The 16,319-nt window shown below is 44.6% G+C and overlaps 1 non-coding gene across 1 annotated transcript; it reads right to left on the bottom strand.

Annotated features, from left to right (window-relative positions):
- Window positions 1–8,296: 8,296 nt before the first annotated feature.
- Window positions 8,297–8,370, bottom strand: Trnas-cga (transfer RNA serine (anticodon CGA)). The gene has a single exon. It is a non-coding gene; the product is annotated as a tRNA-Ser (tRNA).
- Window positions 8,371–16,319: the final 7,949 nt, after the last annotated feature.

The raw sequence follows: 16,319 nt of genomic DNA, 5'->3' as shown, positions 1-16,319 counted from the left end.
TCAGAGATTTTCCAGTGGTCAAAACAGACTCCTAAAGAACCTTTCGCCGCTGCCATGGAATCATGGCGTCAGCGTTGTGAAAAATGTGTACGTCTGCAGGGCGATTACGTCGAGAAGTAAGGCCAGTTTCATCGATTCCGGGTGAGTAGTTAATTAGAAAAAAAATCGGAGGCCTTAGAACTTGAATGCACCTTGTATAAGGAGGGGGAAGCAATATATCCGATACCTCATCCAGAAACGCACCCTCCCGAAACCTGGACAGCAAGCTACACCGCGATGCAGAGCGCCTCTCTTGCAGAATCTGCCACTTAAGTTTGTTAAACATCTCCCTAACGCTATCACGCTTACCAAATAACCCTGTGACGAAACGCGCCGCTCTTCTTTGGATCTTCTCTATCTCCTCTGTCAACCCGACCTGGTACGGATCCCACACTGATGAGCAATTCTCAAGGATAGCCCGAACGCGAGTTTTGTAAGCCACCTCATTCTCAATGGAGAGAAGTCTTCCGAAGTAAGAGTGATTTCAGGTGTGGCGCAGGGGAGTGTCATAGGACCGTTGCTATTCACAATATACATAAATGACCTTGTGGATTACATCGGAAGTTCACTGAGGCTTTTTGCAGATGATGCTGTGGTGTATCGAAAGGTTGTAACAATGGAAAATTGTACTGAAATGCAGGAGGATCTGCAGCGAATTGACGCATGGTGCAGGGAATGGCAATTGAATCTCAATGTAGGCAAGTGTAATGTGCTACGAATACAAAGAAAAATAGATCCCTTATCATTTAGCTACAATATAGCAGGTCAGCAACTGGAAGCAGTTAATTCCATAAATTGTCTGGGAGTACCCATTAGGAGTGATTTAAAATGGAATGATCATATAAAATTGATCGTTGATAAAGCAGATGCCGGACTGAGATTCATTAGAAGAATCCTAAGGAAATGCAATCCGAAAACAAAGGAAGTAGGTTACAGTACGCTTGTTCGCCCACTGCTTGAATACTGCTCGGCAGTGTGGGATCCGTACCAGATAGGGTTGATAGAAGAGGTAGAGAAGATCCAACGGAGAGCAGCGCGCTTCGTTACAGGATCATTTAGTAACCGCGAATGCGTTAGGAGATGATAGATAAACTCCAGTGGAAGACTCTGCAGGAGAGACGCTTAATTGCTCGGTACGAGTGTTTGTTAAAGTTTCGAGAACATACCTTCACCGAAGAGTCAAGCAGTATGTTTCTCCCTCCTACGTATATCTCGCGAAGAGACCATGAGGATCAAATCAGAGAGATTAGAGCCAACACAGAGGCATACCGACAATCCTTCTTTCCACGAACGACAACGAGACTGGAATAGAAAGGAGAACCGATAGAGGTACTCAAGGTACCCTCCGCCACACACCGTCAGGTAGCTTGCGGCGTATGGATGTAGATGTAGATATAGATGTAGATGGACTACATTTTCTAAGGACTCTCCCAATGAATCTCAACCTGGCACCCGCCTTACCAACAATTAATTTTATATGATCGTTCCAATTCAGATCGTTCCGTACGCATACTTCCAGATATTTTACAGAAGTAACTGCTGCCAGTGTTTGTTCCGCTATCATATAATCATACAATAAAGGATCCTTCTTTCTATGTATTCGCAATACATTACATTTGTCTATGTTAAGGGTCAGTTGCCACTCCCTGCACCAAGTGCCTATCCGCTGCAGATCTTCCAGCATTTCGCTACAATTTTCTAATGCTGCAACTTCTCTGTATACTGTAGTATCATCCGCGAAAAGCCGCATGGAACGTCCGACACTATCTACTAGGTCATTTATATATACACTCCTGGAAATGGAAAAAAGAACACATTGACACCGGTGTGTCAGACCCACCATACTTGCTCCGGACACTGCGAGAGGGCTGTACAAGCAATGATCACACGCACGGCACAGCGGACACACCAGGAACCGCGGTGTTGGCCGTCGAATGGCGCTAGCTGCGCAGCATTTGTGCACCGCCGCCGTCACTGTCAGCCAGTTTGCCGTGGCATACGGAGCTCCATCGCAGTCTTTAACACTGGTAGCATGCCGCGACAGCGTGGACGTGAACCGTATGTGCAGTTCACGGACTTTGAGCGAGGGCGTATAGTGGGCATGCGGGAGGCCGGGTGGACGTACCGCCGAATTGCTCAACACGTGGGGCGTGAGGTCTCCACAGTACATCGATGTTGTCGCCAGTGGTCGGCGGAAGGTGCACGTGCCCGTCGACCTGGGACCGGACCGCAGCGACGCACGGATGCACGCCAAGACCGTAGGATCCTACGCAGTGCCGTAGGGGACCGCACCGCCACTTCCCAGCAAATTAGGGACACTGTTGCTCCTGGGGTATCGGCGAGGACCATTCGCAACCGTCTCTATGAAGCTGGGCTACGGTCCCGCACACCGTTAGGCCGTCTTCCGCTCACGCCCCAACATCGTGCAGCCCGCCTCCAGTGGTGTCGCGACAGGCGTGAATGGAGGGACGAATGGAGACGTGTCGTCTTCAGCGATGAGAGTCGCTTCTGCCTTGGTGCCAATGATGGTCGTATGCGTGTTTGGCGCCGTGCAGGTGAGCGCCACAATCAGGACTGCATACGACCGAGGCACACAGGGCCAACACCCGGCATCATGGTGTGGGGAGCGATCTCCTACACTGGCCGTACACCACTGGTGTTCGTCGAGGGGACACTGAATAGTGCACGGTACATCCAAACCGTCATCGAACCCATCGTTCTACCATTCCTAGACCGGCAAGGGAACTTGCTGTTCCAACAGGACAATGCACGTCCGCATGTATCCCGTGCCACCCAACGTGCTCTAGAAGGAGTAAGTCAACTACCCTGGCCAGCAAGATCTCCGGATCTGTCCCCCATTGAGCATGTTTGGGACTGGATGAAGCGTCGTCTCACGCGGTCTGCACGTCCAGCACGAACGCTGGTCCGACTGAGGCGCCAGGTGGAAATGGCATGGCAAGCCGTTCCACAGGACTACATCCAGCATCTCTACGATCGTCTCCATGGGAGAATAGCAGCCTGCATTGCTGCGAAAGGTTGGTATACACTGTACTAGTGCCGACATTGTGCATGCTCTGTTGCGTGTGTCTATGTGCCTGTGGTTCTTTCAGTGTGATCATGTGATGTATCTGACCCCAGGAATGTGTCAATAAAGTTTCCCCTTCCTGGGACAATGAATTCACGGTGTTCTTATTTCAATTTCCAGGAGTGTAGGTCTAGAGTTTTGCGCATCTGCTCGACGACCCTGCTTGAAGCCTGGAACTATCTGTGCTCTTTCCCAATCATTTGGTATCTTCCGTTCCTCTAGAGACTTGCGGTACACGGCTGTTAGAAGGGGAGCAAGTTCTTTCGCGTACTCTGTGTAGAATCGAATTGGTATCCCGTTAGGTCCAGTGGACTTTACTCTGTTGAGTGATTTCAGTTGCTTTTCTATTCCTTGGACACTTATTTCGATGTCCGCCATTGTTTCGATTGTGTGAGGATGTAGAGAAGGAACTGCAGTGCGGTCTTCCTCTGTGAAACAGCTTTGGGAAAACGTGTTCGGCTCGGAGTCAATTAGCTTCGTCAGTCTTATGCAAGCTTTGAAAACGCGAGTAACGCGTTCTTAATTTTTTCTCCGATACCCTAATTTATACTGTAACACCACACCTGTCACTTATCTGGTTTTGGCGTGTGTTCTCCCCAGCTGATTGACTAACAGATCAACAGAGAGTGCAAAACTGCCGCAATATCGGATAACGCAAAGAGAGTAATAAGGCCCTGTGACTCCTGATTGAACTGCGGTGGCAGTGTTGACATTAATTGATTCAGAATTGCTTTTAATTAAAAAGGGGTGCACATTGATGTTATATTCAGCTATTGAACACCAGATGCAAATGTTGAACATCAAATTAATTAAGAAAGTGACTTGGGATTTCCACTATTTGATTGAAAACAGATACAGTAGATTATCACAAATTTATTTTAACTCCCGACCTTCAATCATCACATTACATGACTCTCCTAACAGGCAGTGGTAATAAATGGATACTGCAGTATATCGTGATCTTTTTCATGAAAAGTTAAATGCATTAATTGCGGGTAAACGAGAACACAATTGTTTTTATTTTTCTCCTGAAGTGTATTCTAAAATACTTTCTGAAGTGTTTTATGCTAAAATTAAATGCAACACACATTTGGATTACAGACGATTAAAACGTTTTGATGTTTTAAAAATTAATGATGAAGAGAAGTTAATTGTACCATTAAAACCAGGGGAAACGATCATACAGTAAGAATGTTAGCAATATAAGAATTGTACAGTGTACTATATGAAACTCACATCAGAATAGGCAATGGAGGAAGAACACGTATCCTTAAAGAGTTGCAAGTTAAATACAAAAATATTACATATGAAGTAGTAATGTTGTATTTAAATTTATGCAAACAGTGTCAAATCAAACACAGTGCACCTAAGAAAGGTATTGTTGTGAAGGCAATGGTTAGTTCTGAATTAAACTCAAGATGTTAAGTTGATCTGATAGATCTGCAGTCAAATAGAGATGGCGAATATAAGTTCATAATGGTGTATCAAGATCATTTAACTAAGTTTGTCCAGCTACGACCTTTGAAAGCTAAAAGAGCTGAAAAAGTATCGCATCACGTTTTTGAATATTTTTAACATTTGGTGCACCAGCAATATTGCAATCAGATAATGGTAGAGAATTTAGTAATCAAGTCATACCCGAAATATACGCCGGCCGGTGTGGCCGTGCGGTTAAAGGCGCTTCAGTCTGGAACCGCGTGACCGCTACGGTCGCAGGTTCGAATCCTGCCTCGGGCATGGATGTGTGTGATGTCCTTAGGTTAGTTAGGTTTAATTAGTTCTAAGTTCTAGGCGACTGATGACCTCAGAAGTTAAGTCGCATAGTGCTCAGAGCCATTTGAACCATTTTGAACCGAAATATACGCTATGTGGAAAGACGTTAAAATAGTTCATGGAAAGCCTCGTCACAGTCAAACACAAGGTTCTGTGGAAAGGGCCAATCAGGATATACAGTGCATGTTTTTATGAGGTTCGGAACATCTTTGTTGCTTGCAGTAGAACATTTTCTTTCGCGGCCGCTCTTTTTGTAGAAATCAACTCGTGTTTTTCAGACAGAATTTGATGTGAAGACGTTGTAGATTGTAGGTCCTCTTCAGTTTTTTCTTTGAAATGCCGCTCAAAGTTTTTTTATAAGCATTAACAGTTTCTTCAAACTGTTCTTCGGTTTCAGAAGTACTGGCAATTTTTTTCGAGTTGTTCTTCAGTTTCAATATTTGCGATTTGTTCGCCACGCAAAAAAGACGATGCAGTGACTCTTTTTGCTTTAACGGCAAACATGGCTTCATTCCTTCGTGGTATGTAGTGTTCTTGGCAAAGTGAACAAAGGATAAACCATCTGACCATTTACTTGTATCGTTATCGTTCATCCATGCACTTTTCTAACGGATATGTCCGTCGTACGTCCCACATTGATTTCTGCGGTTATTTGACGCAGTGTCGTCGCTCGTCTGTCAGCGCTGAAAACTCTACGCAAACGACGCTGTTGTCGGTCGTTCTGTGAAGGCCGTCGGAAACTGCATTGTCCGTGGTGAGAGGTTGGTTCAAATGGCTCTGAGCACTATGGGACTCAACTGCTGAGGTCATTAGTCCCCTAGAACTTAGAACTAGTTAAACCTAACTAACCTAAGGACATCACAAACATCCATGCCCGAGGCAGGATTCGAACCTGCGACCGTAGCGGTCTTGCGGTTCCAGACTGCAGCGCCTTTAACCGCACGGCCACTTCGGCCGGCGTGGTGAGAGGTGATGCCTTCACACTGCGGATCACGGTGAGCCGTGCTGGCCCCGGCTTTTGCGTTGATTTAAACCTTGACTGTTACTCTGTGTTTGGTTTCCCGGAGTTCCTGCGGTTATGCCGTGAATCTTCTTCCTCTTTCTATTTGTGGCAGCAGCGGTGTGTATCGATATTCGCACCTTGTACTATCTTTGGTCTGGTGCTTGTAGTTTCCGGCCAGCCGGTGTGCGGCAGTCGGTCGGTTGTTGTGGATCAGCCAGGAAATCTCCGCGCGGCGCAGTGGGCCGGGCCCGCTGGCGGTCTCTACGCCATGGAGGTAAGAATAAGGGGAGATGGCGCTACGTATCCCAGCCGTACTACGTTTTGAAGCCATGGGGGCGTGGCTCGCTGCCATGACACTCTGACCAAAACATTGCCAGTGTGCTATAGCGCTGCGTGTATTACAGTCGCTAATTGCACCATATACGCATTTAACGTCATCAGATTGGTTGTTTCAGAGTTTCTGTTTAAAATAAAATCTCGTAAAGGCGAAATTCCGCGTTTCTTCTGATTAAAAATAGTTTTTAATGTAATATTACGAATAGCTAGTCTTCAATGTAAACGATACAATTTTGTTAATTCAGTAATAAACGTATATCACAAACTAAATAATAGAAACTGAAAACTAAGTTAGCTATACCCTCCCTCCAAAGCCCCGTAAATACATCTTGTTTGTAATACGTACTGGGACATTTCAGTTACGTTACACTACGGGGAAACACTGTTCATTACCACCAATATTTACTGAAATACGGTACACAGAATGGCGAATCTATACAGTGTCCTGTTTAGGCCTATACTTTACGCCAGTTAATGTAGTGTTAGATTTTAATTTGGTACATTATGAAGACAAAGTGAGTTACTCAACACTTCGATTATCGACTGAAACATGAACTTGAAAACTAAGAATTTAATTCTTTGAATTAACATACCTTTTGCAAATGTTTTGGGTGTGTAGTGAAAACTGATGGTACAGCATTTTCTCGGCGCCTTACTGTTGAAAGGGAAGTTCGGCCTATGTCCTCTTCTCGGAAATGCTGAGAACATATAGTGCTCCATTTAGACGCACGCCAATTCTTCCTCCTCACGGCATTCTCCCACAGAGCTTTCCGACTTTCATTTTTAGGAAATCTAAAATCATACAGGAGAAAAACACGCTATAGTACAAGTACCGATGTAGCACACGTTCATTCACAATGAAGTTGTAAAATCACACTTAACGAGACAACTTACACATGAAATGTTATTCCATTCGATTTCGCATCACAATCAGAACGATTCGTACATCCGAACACCACACAAGTCACGATAATAGCGCAAAATCCTTTCAAAAGCGAGCGACAAACCTATGCACACAAGCTTACAGCAGCAATGTTTTGGTCGGATTGAGATGGCTACCCTCGGCTTCACATGGCTTCGCAGCTGTGACGTCACGGCGTCTCCCTCTATTCTTACCTCCATGCTCTACGCAGTGTCGGAGTGTCTGGGAGCTGTTCCGACTGCTACGAGGTTCGTGGCTCACCGACCCAGGACATCGTAGTTGAGTGGTGATCTAATTACCGAAGCCAGGCTGTTCACATTGTGCCGTTGGTTTTCATGGTTGGCTGTTGGGGGTATTCCTGTGAACGACAGCGAGTGTTCGAGTTGGCAAATGTTTGGACACCATCCGGTGGGGTTTAACTGTATTTTGTTTATTTGAAGTCCAAGTGCACCAGCGGAATTTTCTGCCTCGTGGCCGTTAGCGTTCATGTGTCCTTTCCTCACCGTGTTGTCGCTGTCCAACACGTGAGTGTAGTTTTGACAGCTAATGCATACTTTGTTGTGGGCTGCTACGCCTTTTACGTTTTGGCTTTGGAGTTCCTTGTGTATTGGTCGGGTGGTTAAGCAAGTCGTATTGTCGGTGGGTCCGTTGACTGTCTCTCGGTTTGGTTGCCAGCGGGTTGAATATAGTTGGGCCGACTACCTGTCTCCCCTAAGCGAACGTTAAAATTTCAGGTGCAGACCGACCGCCGAAAACTACTGAGCACCGCTGGCTGTACTGCCTTTTCTTAGTGGTGTTTGATTGTGTATTTTAATGGTTCATAGCCTATGGTTAGAATTTATATGCTTTTAGTTGGGTTTTAAATAACGGGCCTTCAGCCGTTTCAAAATTGAAAGTTCTTTACTTGTCAAGTTTTGCATTGTTTGGGCCTTCAGCCTCATTTAAATATTTTTTTATGGATAAAGCTTTGGGCCTTCTACCTTTCGAATATTTATTGTAGTTGTGTTTTTGAATCATGGGCCTTCAGCTGTTTTAGAAGTAAAATTCGTTATTGTTAAGTCTTCGATTCCAGAATGAGATTTTCACTCTGCAGCGGAGTGTGCGCTGATATGAAACTTCCTGGCAGATTAAAACTGTGTGCACCGACCGAGACTCGAACTCGGGACCTTTGCCTTTCGCGGGCAAGTGCTCTACCGACTGAGCTACCGAAGCACGACTCACGCCCGGTCCTCACAGCTATACTTCTGCCAGTACATCGTCATGCTGTGAGTACCGGGCGTGAGTCGTGCTTCGGTAGCTCAGCTGGTAGAGCACTTGCCCGCGAAAGGCAAAGGTCCCGAGCTCGAGTCTCGGTCGGGCACACAGTTTTAATCTGCCAGGAAGTTTCGTATCAGCGCACACTCCGCTGCAGAGTGAAAATCTCATTCTGGGAACATCCCCCAGGCTGTGGCTAAGCCATGTCTCCATAGTATCCTTTCTTTCAGGCGTGCTAGTTCTGGCAGGTTCGCAGGAGAGCTTCTGTAAAGTTTGGAAGGTAGGAGACGAGATACTGGTAGAAGTGAGGCTGTGAGTACAGGACGTGAGTCGTGCTTCGGTAGCTCAGATGCTGGAGCACTTTCCCGCGAAAGGCAAAGATCCCTAGTTCGAGTCTCGGTCGGGCACACAGTTTTAATCTGCCAGGAAGTTTCATATCAGCGCACACTCCGCTGCAGAGTGAAAATCTCAATGTGGAAACATCCTCCAGGCTGTGGCTAAGCCATGTCTCCGCAGTATCCTTTCTTTCAGGAGTGCTAGTTCTGCAAGTTTCGCAGGAGAGCTTCTGTAAAGTTTGGAAGGTAGGAGACGAGATACTGGCAGAAGTAAAGCTGTGAGTACCGGGCGTGAGTCGTGCTTCGGTAGCTCAGCTGGTAGAGCACTTGCCCGCGAAAGGCAAAGGTCCCGAGCTCGAGTCTCGGTCGGGCACACAGTTTTAATCTGCCAGGAAGTTTCGTATCAGCGCACACTCCGCTGCAGAGTGAAAATCTCATTCTGGGAACATCCCCCAGGCTGTGGCTAAGCCATGTCTCCATAGTATCCTTTCTTTCAGGCGTGCTAGTTCTGGCAGGTTCGCAGGAGAGCTTCTGTAAAGTTTGGAAGGTAGGAGACGAGATACTGGTAGAAGTGAGGCTGTGAGTACAGGACGTGAGTCGTGCTTCGGTAGCTCAGATGCTGGAGCACTTTCCCGCGAAAGGCAAAGATCCCTAGTTCGAGTCTCGGTCGGGCACACAGTTTTAATCTGCCAGGAAGTTTCATATCAGCGCACACTCCGCTGCAGAGTGAAAATCTCAATGTGGAAACATCCTCCAGGCTGTGGCTAAGCCATGTCTCCGCAGTATCCTTTCTTTCAGGAGTGCTAGTTCTGCAAGTTTCGCAGGAGAGCTTCTGTAAAGTTTGGAAGGTAGGAGACGAGATACTGGCAGAAGTAAAGCTGTGAGTACCGGGCGTGAGTCGTGCTTCGGTAGCTCAGCTGGTAGAGCACTTGCCCGCGAAAGGCAAAGGTCCCGAGTTCGAGTCTCGGTCGGGCACACAGTTTTAATCTGCCAGGAAGTTTCAAGTCTTTGATTGTCTGGGCCTTCAGCCTCATTTGAAATATTATTTAAGGATAAAACCTTGCGCTCTCTGCCTTTTGAACATTTATTGTATTTGTGTTTTAAATTATGGACCTTCAGCCGTTTTAAAAATTGAAGAGGTTGTGCCCTTAAGCCATAAGGTTGTGTGACATATTCAGTCGATAGTTAAGCTCAGAAATTTGCGCTGTAATGTTTGGGCAACTAAATAAAGTTATATGTGTTCGAGTGTAACTGACAGCCGCTAATATTTAGCCTCTTTCTACAATTCCAACTGCCTGTTATATCCAGCGGATTTAACCAGGCTTTTCACTCGGAATACTGAATTCCTGACGATTTCAGAAATAGTATGTCCCGTGCGTCTAGCTCCAATTATCATTCCGCGCTGACAGCCTGTTAACTCCCGTCGTGCTGCCAGAGTGATGTTGGAGATCTTTTCACGTGATTCACCTGAGTGCAAATGACAGTTGCGCCAGTGCTCAGCCCTTCTATATCTTGCGTACTGTTTATATACGAGGGCAGTTCAATAAGTAATGCAACACATTTTTTTTCTGAAACAGGGGTTGTTTTATTCAGCATTGAAATACACCAGGTTATTCCCCAATCTTTTAGCTACACAACACTATTTTTCAATGTAATCTCCATTCAATGCTACGGCCTTACGCCACCTTGAAATGAGGGCCTGTATGCCTGCACGGTACCATTCCACTGGTCGATGTCGGAGCCAACGTCCTACTGCATCAATAACTACTTCATCATCCGCGTAGTGCCTCCCACGGATTGCGTCCTTCATTGGGCCAAACATATGGAAATCCGACGGTGCGAGATCGGGGCTGTAGGGTGCATGAGGAAGAACAGTCCACTGAAGTTTTGTGAGCTCCTCTCGGGTGCGAAGACTTGTGTGAGGTCTTGCGTTGTCATGAAGGAGAAGTTCGTTCAGATTTTTGTGCCTACGAACACGCTGAAGTCGTTTCTTCAATTTCTGAAGAGTAGCACAATACACTTCAGAGTTGATCGTTTGACCATGGGGAAGGACATCGAACAGAATAACCCCTTCAGCGTCCCAGAAGACTGTAGCCATGACTTTACCGGCTGAGGGTATGGCTTTAAACTTTTTCTTGGTAGGGGAGTGGGTGTGCCGCCACTCCATTGATTGCCGTTTTGTTTCAGGTTCGAAGTGATGAACCCATGTTTCATCGCCTGTAACAATCTTTGACAAGAAATTGTCACCCTCAGCCACATGACGAGCAAGCAATTCCGCACAGATGGTTCTCCTTTGCTCTTTATGGTGTTCGGTTAGACAACGAGGGACCCAGCGGGAACAAACCTTTGAATATCCCAACTGGTAAACAATTGTGACAGCACTACCAACAGAGATGTCAAGTTGAGCACTGAGTTGTTTGATGGTGATCCGTCGATCATCTCGAACGAGTGTGTTCGCACGCTCCGCCATTGCAGGAGTCACAGCTGTGCACGGCCGGCCCGCACGCGGGAGATCAGACAGTCTTGCTTGACCTTGCGGCGATGATGACACACGCTTTGCCCAACGACTCACCGTGCTTTTGTCCACTGCCAGATCACCGTAGTCATTCTGCAAGCGCCTATGAATATCTGAGATGCCCTGGTTTTCCGCCAAAAGAAACTCGATCACTGCCTGTTGTTTGCAACGCACATCCGTTACAGACGCCATTTTAACAGCTCTGTACAGCGCTGCCACCTGTCGGAAGTCAATGAAACTATACGAGACGAAGCGGGAATGTTTGAAAACATTCCACAAGAAATTTCCGGTTTTTTCAACCAAAATTGGCCGAGAAAAAAATGTGTTGCATTACTTATTGAAATGCCCTCGTACATATCAGCCGCTAATCCAGTACACTGCCTGACTGGCCTTTCTACGTGGCAGTGGAATGGAGTGGCGAAGCACCACTCGCCGAAATTTGGCCGAATCATCACGGATGCTATTGTTCGACGAACTTATCTAAAGTTTAAATCATATCGTTCAGTGTTCGTCCACTGGGGGATTCAAAACGGCAGCTGGCTGTGTGAACTGTGACTGTTCTTAAAAACTCGCGATAGGGGTACATCGATATTGAAAAAAATATCGTTATCAGCCGTTCGATACTTCCCCACAGTCGTTCAATGAACAAAGTAAGAGCATATGGACTATCAGACCAATTGTGTGATTGGATCGAAGAGTTCCTAGATAACAGAACGCAGCATGTCATTCTCAATGGACAGAAGTCTTCCGAAGTAAGAGTGATTTCAGGTGTGCCGCAGGGGAGTGTCGTGGGACCGTTGCTATTCACAATATACATAAATGACCTTGTGGATGACATCGAAAGTTCATTGAGCCTTTTTGCGGATGATTCTGTGGTATATCGAGAGGTTGTAACAATGGAAAATTGTAATGAAATGCAGGAGGATCTGCAGCGAATTGACGCATGGTGCAGGGAATGGCAATTGAATCTCAATGTAGACAAGTGTAATGTGCTGCGAATACACAGAAAGAAAGATCCCTTACCATTTAGCTACAATATAGCAGGTCAGCAACTGGAAGCAATTAATTCCATAAATTATCTGGGAGTACGCATTAGGAGTGATTTATAATGGAGTGATCAAATAAAGTTGATCATCGGTAAAGCAGATGCCAGACTGAGATTCATTGGAAGAATCCTAAGGAAATGCAATCCGAAAACAAAGGAATTAAGTTACAGTACACTTGTTCGCCCACTGCTTGAATAGTGCTCAGCAGTGTAGGATCCGTACCAGATAGGGTTGATAGAAGAGATAGAGAACATCCAACGGAGAGCAGCGCGCTTCGTTACAGGATCATTTAGTAATCGCGAAAGCGTTACGGAGATGATAGATAAACTCCAGTGGAAGACTCTGCAGGAGAGACGCTTAGTAGCTCGGTACGGGCTTTTGTTGAAGTTACGTGAACATACCTTCACCGAGAAGTCAAGCAGTATATTGCTCCCTCCTACGTATATGTCGCGATGAGACCATGAGAATAAAATCAGAGAGATTAGATCCCACACAGAGGCATACCGACATTCCTTCTTTCCGCGAACAATACCAGACTGGAATAGAAGGGAGAACCGATAGAGGTACTCAAGGTACCCTCCGCCACACGCCGTCAGGTGGCTTGCGGAGTGTGGATGTAGATGTAGATGTAAATATATCGACAAAAAGCGTAGACATATCGAAGGAAAAAATATTGACATGTCGGCCTGTAAAAGTATCGGCTGCACATTGTAAGTAATTGCCAGTTTTACAGTTGTATTTTTAAGCACTGATTTATTATTAGATGTGCTGTACATCAACAAGCTAGCAGGCTGCCTAACCCACTTAGAGAAAGAATTGGTAGAAAATCAGTTCATTTGAAAATTTGTAAGTTAATAATGGGACTTCGTGCAAATGAAAAGCTTGTACTACAAATGGTTCAAATGGCTCTGAGCACTATGGGACTTAACAGCTGTGGTCATCAGTCACCTAGAACTTAGAACTACTTAAACCTAACTAACCTAAGGACATCACACACATCCATGCCCGAGGCAGGATTCGAACCTGCGACCGTAGCAGTCGCGCGGTTCCGGACTGCGCGCCTAGAACCACGAGACCACCGCCGCCGGCTGCTTGTACTACAATACCTTTTTGGTCGACTGTTGTGTTGTTAATTAACAACTATCGTAATGGTGCACTGTCGTGCAATATTTCATTCCAGTTAACCTCTCATACCTTGTTTTCTTAATTTGTCAACGGTTACATGTCGAAATAAACCTTTTTCACGATTATGGAGAATAATTGCCCGGTGTCCGCCCCCAGTAGCTGAGTGGTCAGCGCGACAGAATTTCAATCCTAACGGCCGGGTTCGGTTGCCGGCTGGGTCGGAGGTTTTCTCTGCTCAGGGACTGGGTGTTGTGTTGTCCTAATCATCATCGTTTCATTCCCATCGACGCACAAGTCGCCAAAGTAGCGTCAAATCGAAAGACTTGCATCCGGCGAAAGGTCTACCCGACGGTAGGCCCTAGTCACACAACATTCATTTTATTGCCTGGTGAAGTTAAACGTTGGAATTTCTGTTGGTAGCGCCGAGTGGCGATTACGTCAGCGTATCCCCTCACACGTCTCCACCCGCCGCAAAGACCAATATTGTTGTCATTTAGATTTTTGTTCATCATTTTCAGCAACTGTTTTCGAAGCATGCCGATGTGAAGAACCAGAACACTAGTTGCGTTAAAAATTGTTTTTTAACGCACTGTCGCGATATTTCTTCACATCGGAAATCTGCCAGTGCAAGGGGACCCCTTCTTTTGTGCCGCATACACCTGCTCCACAAAGTCAAAAGAAAAACTGAACGAGATGAAAGCTCAAAAAAGAGTAGGATTCTTTCACACAGTGAAAGTAAAATTATGTTCTACTAAAATTTCAAAAGAACAATTTCAAATATTTATCGAAAATGGTTAAAAAAATTCTAATGTAAAATAAAAATATTGCTTTAATTTTCTCATTGTAATACTATTGAATGGCGAACTGTTTTAATTGTTAAAAACCGTTCAAAAGCCAAGACCGCACAAAATATTTTTTATTCAAGACCACCGATTTCGACAGTCTTGCCTTTCATCTTCAGGTCTTAAAACTGTTTTGTGGTAAAACGTGTACGTTTTCCGCTGACTTCATGCACAAGATGTGATGCACAAAAATTGGGCACATTATAAACGTTTGTCATCGTAAAATATTTAAAAACACACCGCCTCTTGTCCAAAAAGCGATGTCCATACACATATTGCTCACAGATGTTTGTTACATGATACAAATACAGTAGACAACAGCACATCTGTTTAATTACGCTGCACACATATTAAACAGTTTATATCCGTATTAAATGGCGTACAAGGCACAACACACGCCATTTAAAGTGGATTTGTACTGTTAAGTATGTGTCCAGCGTAATAATACAGATGTGCTATTGTGTACCGTATTTGTATCATATAACAAACATTTTGTGAGCAATATGTGTATCGACATGGCTTTTTGGACAAGATGCTGTGTGGTTTTAAACATTTTAGCGATGACAATCGTTTATAATGTGCTGAGTTTTATCCACTTTACATCTTGTGCATGACGTCAGCTTTAAGTGAACACATTTCACTACCAAGAAAAAGTTTAAGACCTGAGGGTGACAGCTAAAAGTGTTGAAACCATTTGTCTTGGATAAAAAATATTTTGTGCGATGTTGCTTTCGAATGGTTTTTAAAAAAAATATCAGCTCATTTTGATATCGACATAACGATATATCGGGGAAGAGTAATCACCGAAATGTATCGATGTTTTCTGCGTGGTTAGCGGAATGTCGATATTTTATCGGTAGCCCTGGTGTGAATTAGGGATGGGTAGTTCCCGAACGAACGAGTGCGAAGGAACGGTTCACCAAGGTGAACGAAAGGACCGAGGAACGAATTCCAAGGAACGATCGATTCATAGTTCACTTCGGTAGCGGCGGTCTACTTATAGTTCCCGGGAGCGAGGAACGATCGGTTCATAGTTCACTAGTTCACTTCGGTCGCGGCAGTTCTCGTTCCAGCCTGGGTCGCGTGCTCGTCTCAGTCTCGGCCGCACTAGTCGTTCTTCGCATGACCACCTGTCTCAGTTCCACTGCCGACTGCTCCTGGTTAGTTCTGTATCCAGTTGCTCGTTCCGTTCACTGCGCTCGCCCATTTTACATGTGTTCCAAACTGTTCTTGCACTTGGTTGTGGCTATTTAGCGTCCACGACCGGTAATCAAAAAGTATTTTATAGTTACATAAATTACATAAAAATTACGTCGTATGTAATAGGGTCTTTTCAAGTAACAAAAGGGTATATCAGCTCGCTTCATTATATCGATAAACAGCAGATGACATACTTTTTTTCTTATTCATATATTTTTTGGTTTCATCGACTTGATTTAGCAACTAACTTTCAATAATTTGCTTAATTTTTAGTGTAAGAAAATTCGTATAAAACGATTTTCGTGTATCTTTCACATACAAAACATTACATTCAGGAAGGCTCTAATTATTTTTAAGTTTGGTTCTTTCCAATTTGCATTACCTGCTAGTTTGGTTTCTTTGAAAAAAAAAAGTGGGTTGTGGGTCATTTTGCCTCAGTAGGAAAAGCGGAGCCTCTCCATTTGAAAAGACATAGATTGCCATAAATTCGTATTTACTTATTATCTCAAAAACATTTGTTCAGAAGGAGCTTTCAAATCAAAAACTTTAACACAGCGAACTTTATTATTATTATTATTGCTGCATTAACTTTAATAATGCAACATAAAAACCTAATTTTTACTAAGCGTGTTATAAAATAAATAAAATAAAAAAATATTATTTAAATATTAATTTTTCTATCTGTATGATGGTGATTGTGATTGTAATTGTAATAAATATTTGCTTATCTGGAACGTGGACGTTTAATTATTCGGTATCAGACGCTTGACAATGGCTTTCTCGTAAAGGCAATGTTACTCGTAGTTGACCGTGAAATAAAACTGAAATAATCGGACTTCGTAAA

Source organism: Schistocerca cancellata, chromosome 10, assembly GCF_023864275.1.
Source record: "Schistocerca cancellata isolate TAMUIC-IGC-003103 chromosome 10, iqSchCanc2.1, whole genome shotgun sequence".
Classification (NCBI taxonomy): domain Eukaryota; kingdom Metazoa; phylum Arthropoda; class Insecta; order Orthoptera; family Acrididae; genus Schistocerca; species Schistocerca cancellata.
The sequence above is the reverse complement of the archived record's forward strand: the minus strand, read 5'-3'. Positions and strand labels throughout refer to the sequence as shown.